The sequence below is a fragment of the Ascaphus truei genome, chromosome 3 (genome assembly GCF_040206685.1).
Source record: "Ascaphus truei isolate aAscTru1 chromosome 3, aAscTru1.hap1, whole genome shotgun sequence".
Classification (NCBI taxonomy): Eukaryota; Metazoa; Chordata; class Amphibia; order Anura; family Ascaphidae; genus Ascaphus; species Ascaphus truei.
In genome coordinates this window covers 192,237,340-192,248,462 of record NC_134485.1, presented here as the reverse complement: position 1 = coordinate 192,248,462, position 11,123 = coordinate 192,237,340, and the positions used below count along the sequence as shown (strand labels likewise).

Below are 11,123 nucleotides of genomic sequence, written 5' to 3'. Positions count from 1 at the left end.
GTTTTGTATTGGTAGATACTTATTTCAGTCGATTTCTCAAAGTTTTCCTTTGCAAAACTGAAACCAGGTGCTGTTTTCTTTTTTTTTGTTTTGTTAAATATATACCAGTTTTGCAAGAATAATTTGGTAAATAAACTAGTTCCATCACTCCATTATATCTCGGAAGCAAAAGTAATGTGTGCTACTATCTTAATATATAAAATCGAAAGGTTGGTACTAGCTGCGGTGAATCTGATTGGTCCTCAGCCTCTGGCCAATCAGATTGGTGGCTCTATGACGTCACCCGGCTCTATGACGTCACCCAACTCTCTCACTCTCTCTCTCTCTATCTCTCTCTCTCTCTCTCTCTCTCTCTCTCTCTCTCTCTCTCTCTCTCTCTCTCTCTCTCTCTCTCTCTCTCTCTCTCTCCTCTCTCCCTCTCTCCCTCTCTCCCTCTCTCCCTCTCTCTCTCTCTCCCTCTCTCTCCCTCTCTCCCTCTCTCCCTCTCCCCCCCACCGGCTCCCAGACGGAGGGGAAGCGCTGCCCTCCTGCCCCAGCCGCCAACGTTCACTTCCCTCCCCGGCGGGGGGACAGGCAGTGGGCAGGCAGCCTCCGGAAGGACCCACTTCCTCCTGCAGCTGTCCCCGGTAAGATGGCGGCGCACAGCGGAAAGACGGGGGGGGGGGGGGTGGTATTCAGTCAGGAGATAGGGGGGGGGAGTTAGTCAGGAGAGAGGGGGGGAGAGTCAGGAGAGAGGGGGAGAGAGGGAGTCAGGAGATGGGGGGAGAGAGGGAGTCAGGAGAGGGGGGAGAGAGGGAGTCAGGAGAGGGGGGGGGAGAGAGGGAGTCAGGAGAGAGGGGGAGGGGGGGAGAGGGAGTCAGGAGAGAGGGGGGGGGGAGTCAGGGAGAAGGGGGGAAAGCCTGAACAGCTGTGAAGAGGGGGGGAAGGGAGTTGAGAGGTAGGATGGGGGAGGCAGAACATTACATCACGGGCAACGCCGGGTATATCAGCTAGTTTCTTAATGTAATCATGTCAATAAGAAGAGTTATTTCACAATTATTAATTATTTGGGGACATGAACTACAAATTGGTTGCACTACAATTAATATGAAATAAACATGGGTAGTGGTCATTTTTCAATGTGTATTAAATCTAAACATTAAACAAAATAAAAAAATAAAGATAAATGCATAATCATGATAGCACTTTCCTGTTTCTTGGTCAAACTGTTTTTTGGGGGGGAGGAATTATATGTTTAATATTTGCTTGGATCTCTAAATGTAACAGAAAAACCGGCAAGCAAAATACAATCTACAGCATTGTGCTCTCTAGCTCGTCCACTCCCTGAGCCTAGGTGGCGCTGTGAGTTAGAGAATAATGCAGCCGCCGCTCCGCTTTCTTCGTCTCTGTCTATGGTGATGAGCTGTCCAGCACTTCAGCACCGAGCTTTTCTACAGCTTTGGAGGAGAGAGACCCTGCTAAATGCACACACACACGCGCACACACGCAGGAACGTACTGTATTTCTGTGCTGCATCTGAGGCAGACACTCAGCATCATCAACACAACAGAGGCACATCTTACAGCATCCAAAGCCTTAGCACAAAGCCAGTACAAAGAAGAACAGAGCTGAGCATCCACAAGGTGCAGCCCAGGAGTAAGATCCTGCTTAGAGGTAAGGCAAACAGCCTGCTGGCCCATTAAATGCATTGGGGGAGGGGGAGCTGTGTTTACAAAATGCTTTTCTATGCCAGATATACTATGCCAGCTGCAGAAATAGGCTGAGCCTTAACTGTGATGCTCTTCAGATTGAGATTTTAGACTCATGTTGATGCCGCAGTTGTAGCACAAAGGGTTGGGAACAGACACAGTAGATTGTGGGTTGGGTGTTCATCTCATGGGACTGGGGGGCTGAGCACAGGTGCTGGGAGCTCAGTGTTTTGGTAACATATACAGAAGGAGACTTACTCCTGTTTAATCTGATCCAAAGGGACAATTTCCTGACCTTATGGATATGGTGGGAGAACAGATGGCTTGAGAGAGAGATCATGTACCATTCTAAATAATTTAAATCCTCTTTTTGCTGCAAGGGGAAAGATGGCACATACACTAGTGGAAACTGCAAACAAAATGGGTGCACATGGTGTGACGATGATTCACCATGTGTCCTAGGAAAAAGTTGAATTGTGTTTGCCAAATACAATCAAATGAATCTATAGTGACAGACACTGTTGTTATGAGAGTGACTGAGACTTCCTGCATTTACTGACCCAGCTTTGTTATTTGAGATTTCCTCACAACTTAAACAGGTCGCTATTCTTGAATTTTAGAAATGTAGATGTATTTTAGCATGCAAGTCAAATGCTTTATTATGTGAGGCCTGCAGAATTTTCAATACACTTTAAAAACATGAAACATTTTGCATAATAAAAATATTATTGGTTAACAAAGGACAACACCTTTATATGTGTTTCAAAACTCAAATCTGCATTTCAGATTCAACACTTTTAATGTACTGTATTGGAATTTTTAGGCTTAATATCAATTGTGTTATTTTTTTAGCTTAACTAATTGTATACAGTAGTTTTATAAGCCATTGTCAATTGTCTTTTTGTCTTTAATTTATGTGTAATTACTGTATGAAGTATGATGCAGATATTATTATCTAAATAGAAGAGTGTGGTTTTAACATTAAGCCTAATATGTCTTGAACATATAATAAGGGTTTATGGCTATAGTGTATGTTTTCTTTGTCACATAATGAAGGTATTTGTGTGTTAAACCGTGGTATAACTGGTTCAGTGCAGCTCAATGTTCTTTCGTGTTTTTAGCAGAACATTTAGACCTATAATAAAACGTATAGAAGGCATCAAAATGGTATACATTAAACATGAAACAGTGTTTTATTTTGAAGCAGTTGTGCATTACTATTTCTTTATTGTCATTAAAAAAATAACAAAGTACTAGGTTACAATAACATATTAATTGGCTAGCTGTTTTTTTTTTAGAACACTACGGGGCCTATGCAGAGAGCAGCGAATTTTAAAATTGGCGAATTTATTAAAAAGTAGATTTTTGGAGAGTTTTATTCTCCATATGCAGAAAAGTGCGAATTCTGCTATGTTTAACATGGATGCGTGTGGCGAGTTTAAATTGGCGAGATGCGCGCTTCAGAAACGTGTAAAAACAAATTTGCGCCTTTTTTTTCCCTTTGCAATGGCCGCGAGCGGCAGCTTCTTGCCAATTTTTTCTGGCGAGGCAAAAAGGAGACAATCGCGCCATTTTATTGGCGCGAACAGCCGCTAGATGCCGTTCGCGCCTCTCTGCATTAGGATATTTTTAAAACTGGCGAGATTGAGGTTCTCGCCAGCCGCGAGGCGAGTTTTACAAATAGAAAAGAAAAATTGGCGCGTTTTTCGGAACTCGCCATTTTCTGCTGCTTTCTGCGCGATTTTCTCCAAAAAATGGCGAATTTCGAAATAGCGCTGCTCTCTGCATAGGCCCCTACATGTTTTTAGGATCGCTCATGCTAAATACAAAACCTTACAGTTCCAAACACCAGCCAACCAATAATAGTATCATTTCAACCAACAATTTTTTTTTTAGAAGCATAACCTAAAACCTAGCTTACTTTCATACTGTCATTGTAAAATAGTACCTGAATGAAAGCAGGCTATACAGTATAATGTATATGGAAGCCTATGTTCTGCTATATTTACTAGGATGCAACCAAAGAAAGTTTTTTGAGCTTGTGTTTTCTCTCAAAAGCATGAAGATATTTAACTAAAAAGGAGATGTTTGTGTCTACTTACTGTAATTACAGAGTTCAAGTGATATGGGGAAATATGGTAACCCAATTGAGTGCCTTATTCTCACTTACTACAGCTACTTACTGCAGTGTGTTCTAGCTATGCTTCATTACAGGTGTACGTGATACATACATATGTTTTCTGTGTTATGAATTAACTTAGCACCTCAATTCTGAGTTAACAGATACTTATTTTTTTTAATACTTTTCCAATTTATCCTAAAGAGGCACAGAAATATTATTTTGCATTGCCTAATACATGTTTATTATTATTAGCTTTGTTTTCACATACCTGGATGAGTGGGGAAATGTTTTTTCCCCCACTATTTACAGAAATATGACTAATACAGACACAGCAATACTTTTTTTTCAAGACGGAGATTTAGATGCCTACAAATAATTGTTATTTTTTTTGTAGCTTTTTTTTTAGTCTATTTGCTTTTACATGGGTTTCACCTTACTATCTCTGTGCTGTAAGTATGCAGTATCAAATGTAAGGTGATTGCATTAAGAAAGTATTTATGTCATTCCTACAGTACAGTATACAGTATGTAGATGTGTTAATAATAACTTGCAGCCCCTGCAGTGCCAGGGGAGCTTCAAGTGTTGCAGGTAATTCTGTAATGGAATGAAATGAAATGTACAGTAAACTTGCTAACTTTGATCAGAACATTTCATGAACCTCTTAGCACCTCTTAGCATTTAGTAGGGAACAGTAAGCTGTTATAATAGCTTCATCTTTCAGTGCTTGAATTACTATTAGAAGTACCATGTGTGAAAAACGACAGTCAAAAAGTGTTGAATAGATATATAGTGATGCTGGCAAATGGCATATCTATCTATCTATCTATCTATCTATCTATCTATCTATCTATCTATCTATCTATCTATCTATCTATCTATCTATCTATCTATCTATCTATCTTCAACATAGCAATTGGCACTCTGGTAGTCAGTTAAGAGGCTGGTGCATATCCTATAAATAATAAAATATTGCAATATTACCTGAGGGTAATGAAGAGACAGCACTCAAGATATACTGTATGAGAAAAACAAACTGTATTAAATGATGATACACAGATCCAACTTTACGGTCTCATAAGGGGACCTTCCTCAGGGAAGTGTAGACAGACAATGTGAATAGCAAACATATTTACCCACAATCCCATGTGCACCCAATCAAGAAACAATAAAAAAATTACAAATCCTGCAAGTCTAGGACTGTAGGGAGTCCCCGCTTGTCACATGGCCATTTTGAATGACGGGACTCAGCCATCCCTGTCATGTGCATTGTGCATGCATAGTGAGGGAGTTCCTCCGTAATGTAGTTTGGTAGCCCAATGGTGCGGAGGACCTGATGCACATGCGTGCAAAGCAGGGGATAGCTGAAGCGCCAATAGCACAACGATCAGGGAAACAAGTGATTGCAATAAACAATAGTGAGGGAGCAAGTGCAAACAGATAAAAGTGAATACATGAAGTAACAGGCAGAAGCAGGCATAGATGGGACATGGCATGCAGTAAATAAACCACTTGAAGCGAATTAGTTACTTGAAAGATATAAATATATAAACACAGACACACTCAGTGGCACACAGATCTGAGCCAAGGCCTTTGCCTCTAATGAGCAGTTGACCCATAATATATCCGGTCAATCATATCTACAGAAAACAGCTGAGTGTAAAGTCCTCATTGAATCCCTTAGGTGGTATTGTACTGAGGATGAAGGTCATTTTGGCCTCCAGCTGTAGAAGTGGTCTATTCCTGTCACCCCTCCCCCTTCCCTCCCCCCCACTCCCCACAATGGGGCATGCACCTGTAGAATTGTCATGCAACTTAATCCCGGGCAACACCGAGTCTCTCAGCTAGTATATATATATACACATCTCATACCAAAATTAATTACAGGGTGCTCGTTACGGAATCTTTCCTTGTACTGTATCTCTCTCTCTCAAGATGAAGAATAGCAGGCACTCCAGGTCTTGTGAATAAATTGCAAAAGTTTAATACACAGGTCAATGTTTTGGTTCTTGGCTCAAGACTTGTGAAAGGCTCTAGAGAGATTTGAAAGATTGACCTTTATGTTAAACTTTTGATAGTTTTTCCCAAGACCTGTAGCGACTGCTTTTATTCTTTGCCAATTTTTTTGCAGGTCATGCACCCAGGCATTATACCAGCATCAGTGGAGTGCCACTTTAAGCTTTGTATGTATATATGTATATACAGTATGTGTGTATATATGTAATATATTAAAAGACACAAAACAGAGCAATATACAGAATAAATGTCCTAACACATAAAAAATCTTAAGTAAATATATGGTACCAAAATGCAGAATGAATCAAATATGCAGAATGAAAAAGTCCAATGAATATTCAGTTCAGTCCTGAAACAGGGGAGAAACCTTGAGAGCCAATTCAAAGGGAGAGTCACTTCCAGGGAAGTACTAAATGAAAAAAGAAAAGTAAAAGCGCACCCCCTACTGCATTATCTTCAAAGTATAGAAGATGGAAGTTTATTAATAAAAAATGGCAGGCAATACACACTTACAAGATACACATATAAGAAGTTCACATAAAGGTATCTTTGAGAGCCTGAACTAGCCAGCTTATGCAGATGGAAGGTGCAGGCACATCGAGACTCACTGTGACCACAAAGGGCAGATGGATGTACCACTAGCAGCGTCTCAACCACAGTTTAAAGCTGATGCCAGATGGTATTGGCATGATTCCAGGAGCCAAATCGGGAGCCTCCGCCGGGCAGCTTAATCATACAGGCACCTGAAAGACCTCAAAGTGTGCAAGAAGTCCCTCAGAGTAGCGCGGACACACCGCGAGAGTACAGTGATGTATATATATATATATATATATATCAAAACAAGCAGAAATGGAAGTAGCGCCTCTAAAATATCCTGATAAAAAATGAAATCTTAGAAGAACCAGTTGCTAATCATGAATGTGCTTAGTGGGGCGGCTAGATGTAGGCTAATACACTATGATACAGACAATAAAATAATACAATATTAGTGCAATCTTTTGACAATAGAACCCTAAAAAATATATGAAAAAAACAAAAAATGAATTTAATATGTAAAAAATGTAGAAAAAATTGTCAAAAAATAAAAATGAAAATTAAAAAACCTTTAGTACATAAAGTCCTGTTCCAATGGCACAGGCTCCAGGTTCTTGCAGCCCGTTTCGAAGGGATCACCAGTCCCTAATGATATCTAGAAAAAAGAAAAAGAAAGAAACAGGCGCACACCTAGTGCATTACCATAATAAAAATGTATTAAAGGAACATAAAATCTATAAAATGCCCACTCACAAAGGTACAGCAATAATAAGCCTATCTCATACACGCTTATTATTGCTGTACCTTTGTGAGTGGGCATTTTATAGATTTTATGTTCCTTTAATACATTTTTATTATGGTAATGCACTAGGTGTGCGCCTGTTTCTTTCTTTTTCTTTTTTCTATATATATATATATATATTATATATATATATATATATATATATATATATATATATATATATATATATATATTTTAATGCTTTCATTGCACTGTGTAATATCCCAGTGCTTATTCATAATTCACTCACACATTGTATTTATTTATAATATATTTTCCAGTAAGTTACATACATACATACATACATACATATGAATCATATGATATTAAAGACGATTTTGTCATGCATCAGGTTTTATCTGATACTGTGATACAAACAAAATTATCAATAGTGGCGCTCTAGAATAACCAAATAACATACAACCTGCCTAAAGCCCCATCTTACTAAGTGTAATATACAGTGTAATAAAGTAATATAAAAAGTGATACCAATACAAACAAATATGGATGCCGCTATAACCCAGTGGAGGATCCTTCTCACAATCCCATGTAGTTTGAAGAGGTGTAGGTCATCGGGAAGCGCAAACCATGCAAAACAGAAAAATAATCTGATGGTGCAGTATATGTGATAAATCGTGAGTTCATATATTTATAAAGGTCTGTGTGCAGAATACTCACAAACATATAGTGAGTGATGTTCACAAAAAGGTATCTTTAAATCTCAGCCCACCAAGGATGGTAATCACAAGGAGCTTCTGGAGACCTTAATCATAAAAGAAACGGACATAGTGCAGACTGGAAGGACAATTTATAAAAAGCAAGTGGTAAGGGATACACTCACATGGTAATAGAATTAAAAAAGCATGTAGATCCTGCGATCTGGATCTCGGCAAGTGAAGCGTGTGTTCTCTGCCTCCCCTGTATCTCGGCGTGCGTGTCACTGGTGCGTCTCACCGGATCCGGAAACCGGAACTGACGTCATCCGCCTGCAGGGGCTCCACTCGCTCAGGGATCTCTCTGGTCAGCGTCACTCTACGCGTTTCTCCGCATTCGGTTTCTTCAGGAGTTTGTGAGTATTCTGCACACAGACCTTTATAAATATATGAACTCACGATTTATCACATATACTGCACCATCAGATTATTTTTCTGTTTTTCATGGTTTGCGCTTCCCGATGACCTACACCTCTTTATCTGATACTGTACCTCTGCATTCTTTTGTTGTCCACAAGGCAGCTTATGCATTATTAATGATCTTTTTAATAATAGAAAATAGGTATTGCTATTTTAGCTGTCTATGTGTGGCCTTTTTTGCCTTTACGTAAATAATACAAAAGCCTCTGCTTTATCATTATTTTGAAATGATTTTTTTGCACTTGAGTTAACATTCATACTTGAAATAGCACTCTCAGTGGTTACTGCCAAGTATAAAGATGGGTTACAGCAGTGACCTTGCTGATCGATAGCATTTAACATGTCATTAAGATGTGAACTGACATCTGTACTGACTACATAAATATATGATTGCATTTGTATAAACAAGTGTGAATGGGAAATTCTGTAATTCTAAACTTCTAATGAAGAATTAGGTCAGGGAATCTTAGTTCTGAAACAGATGGTAATAATTCGTGTTTTGGAAAACTCAACCGTGTGCTCAGTTTGGAAGGTCATTGTCAGCCTAGACATCCTTCTGGGTATCTCAAAACTGCTATACTGTAAGTAAAATGCCATACCTCAGGAGCAACACATGACCTGCACTTAAATACAATGAGAAATATCCATGAGCCATTTATGATGACATAATGTATAATAAATTCAAACCTTTCCTTATAATTGTTAGCTCACGTGTTGTGACTAAAATAAGCATACAGTATGTATAAAATTGGTTTAAATTTATCTGTCCCTTAAAACAGAAAATACCTCTTTGGTAGAGACAGGGAGCACTTATTCAATAAAATGCGATAGTGCCAATTCAGCACAAGCGCGTGGAACATCCGTTGACTTGAATGTGAACTTCAATGCATTAGTGCCAAATGGGCACTGTTGTACTTTATTGAATAAGCCCCAGAGTGAGTTTATAAAGGAAGTAAAATATGTTTACATTATTATTAATACAGTGTGCACATGCTGTATGGGTACAAACATAATCTAAGCATAACATGATTGGGAAATTTTCATTTACACATGGTTATAATCTCAACAATGCAATTGTAATGTGTTTTTGTATCAGAATATTTAGTTTTGTACATTATTTGATTCCATATGAACCAAAAAAGCTAAAACATCACATAAAGTAAGTGTTAAGCAATAAACCAAAGGCCAACTTTTTAAAATCAGAGTTTGGCCAACTTTTTTAAATCAGAGTTTGGCCAATGGCAGAATTTGGATTCAGGTATCAATTAGTCAATGTACAGTAGTTAACTACATGTCATGGATAGAAGTTGCCTTTTTTCTGATCTTTGAGCAGAGAGGGAATCTACAGTATATCTTTTACACATTCATGGCACAGAATGGGTCCTGTTCACTCTTCCTGTGCTAATGGTGTTAGAAAAGTGAGCATTGCCATTACCAAAAAGACAACTAAACACTCCCCACTCTGCAATGATATGTGCTGTGCATATCTGCAACTGATCCACACTAAAACAACAACGTCAGGTAAATGGGGGATGTTGCAGAGCAGGGGGTTGCTGCTGAGTATCTGGCTGTCACCCCATCTTTTTAAACCTACAGTACAGTAGTGATGATGCAGAATATCCAGTTATAACTCAGAATATCAAACAGTTCCTATAGGATTCAATGGCAGTGATAACGCAGATTATCACAACCTATACCATCATAACACACCAACGGGAGCAGTAGCCCTTGCTACATTTGTAGCTACAGCAGTATCCTTCAGCACCAGAGACAGCTACCCCCTCTCCAGTAATACTGTAGGCTTTAGGTATAGCTTATGATAGTCACCAATAGTGAGAAAAAAAACAGTGCTGTCCCAATAAAAGGAGAATATAATTAGCAAGCGCCGATGAAGCAGCGCGCAGGCAGGAGACACAGCATTGAAACTGCAACAGGAAAATATCAAACAATTGAGATGTTACCGGTATAGGAAGTGACTGTTTTGCATAATGTGATCTAATGAGCGTGCGTTACATTTCTGCATCCCATTTAATTGCCAGTTGTGGATTTCTTGTATATATTGTCTGCTTTGTAAGTGGACAATGTATAAACAGCTACGTAGGCTGAAGGAGTGGCTTAGTGAGTAACGACACTGACTCTGAACTTACAGTAACACTGACTTTGAGGGGACCCTGGTTAAAATTCCAGTGTTAGCTCCTTGTGACCTTGGACATGTCACTTCACCTCCCTGTGCCTCAAGTACCAACATTTGATTGTAAGCTCTGCAGCCCCGGGAGTTTGTGCCTGGAATATTCAAAATACAGCGCTGCATACACTGTCAGTGCGATATATTAATTAAAAATATATATAATTATTGGGGCACTATTGCACAGAAGCTCCCATTCACTTCAATTGGAGCTTCTGTGAAATAGTGCATAGATCAGTACTATTGCAGGGTAATGAAAAATTCCTTATATCTATGAAGTAACTTCTTTGACGAAGGCTTTTATGAGCCTAAACAGAGTTCATTCTGCTTTTTTTTTTTAAGGCTCCTTTTATTCTTTCATGTTCATTGCTTATGCAGAGCTTGGATCTGTGTTGTTTCTGCATCAGTAATTGGTGGAAAAACAGATGGTGAATGCTAAGCCTTTGCTGATGTTTTCATTAAAGCAGCAGAACACAGTTTTCTAAGGCGCTTATTCAATGCAAGATAATAAAATATTATGGAAGTCACTCAATGTTAATACCCATGGAAGATGCACAATGTCACCACCCATATTCTTTTACACAAAAGGATTAAAATCCCTATCTTGAAGTACCCAATAAATAATAAAAATAATAATAATACTTCAGGAGCAATTCTACATTTTTAG

At 38.9% G+C, this 11,123-nt stretch overlaps 1 protein-coding gene across 3 annotated transcripts in view; it reads left to right on the top strand.

Moving 5' to 3' along the window:
• Window positions 1–1,393: 1,393 nt before the first annotated feature.
• SRRM3 (serine/arginine repetitive matrix 3) overlaps window positions 1,394–11,123 on the top strand; it is a 524,720-nt gene continuing 514,990 nt past the window's right edge. For all 3 annotated transcript variants that reach the window (XM_075589834.1, XM_075589835.1, XM_075589833.1), the window contains exon 1: window positions 1,394–1,653. The gene's annotated coding sequence lies outside the window, so the exon portion shown is untranslated. The remainder of the gene's footprint in view (window positions 1,654–11,123) is intronic.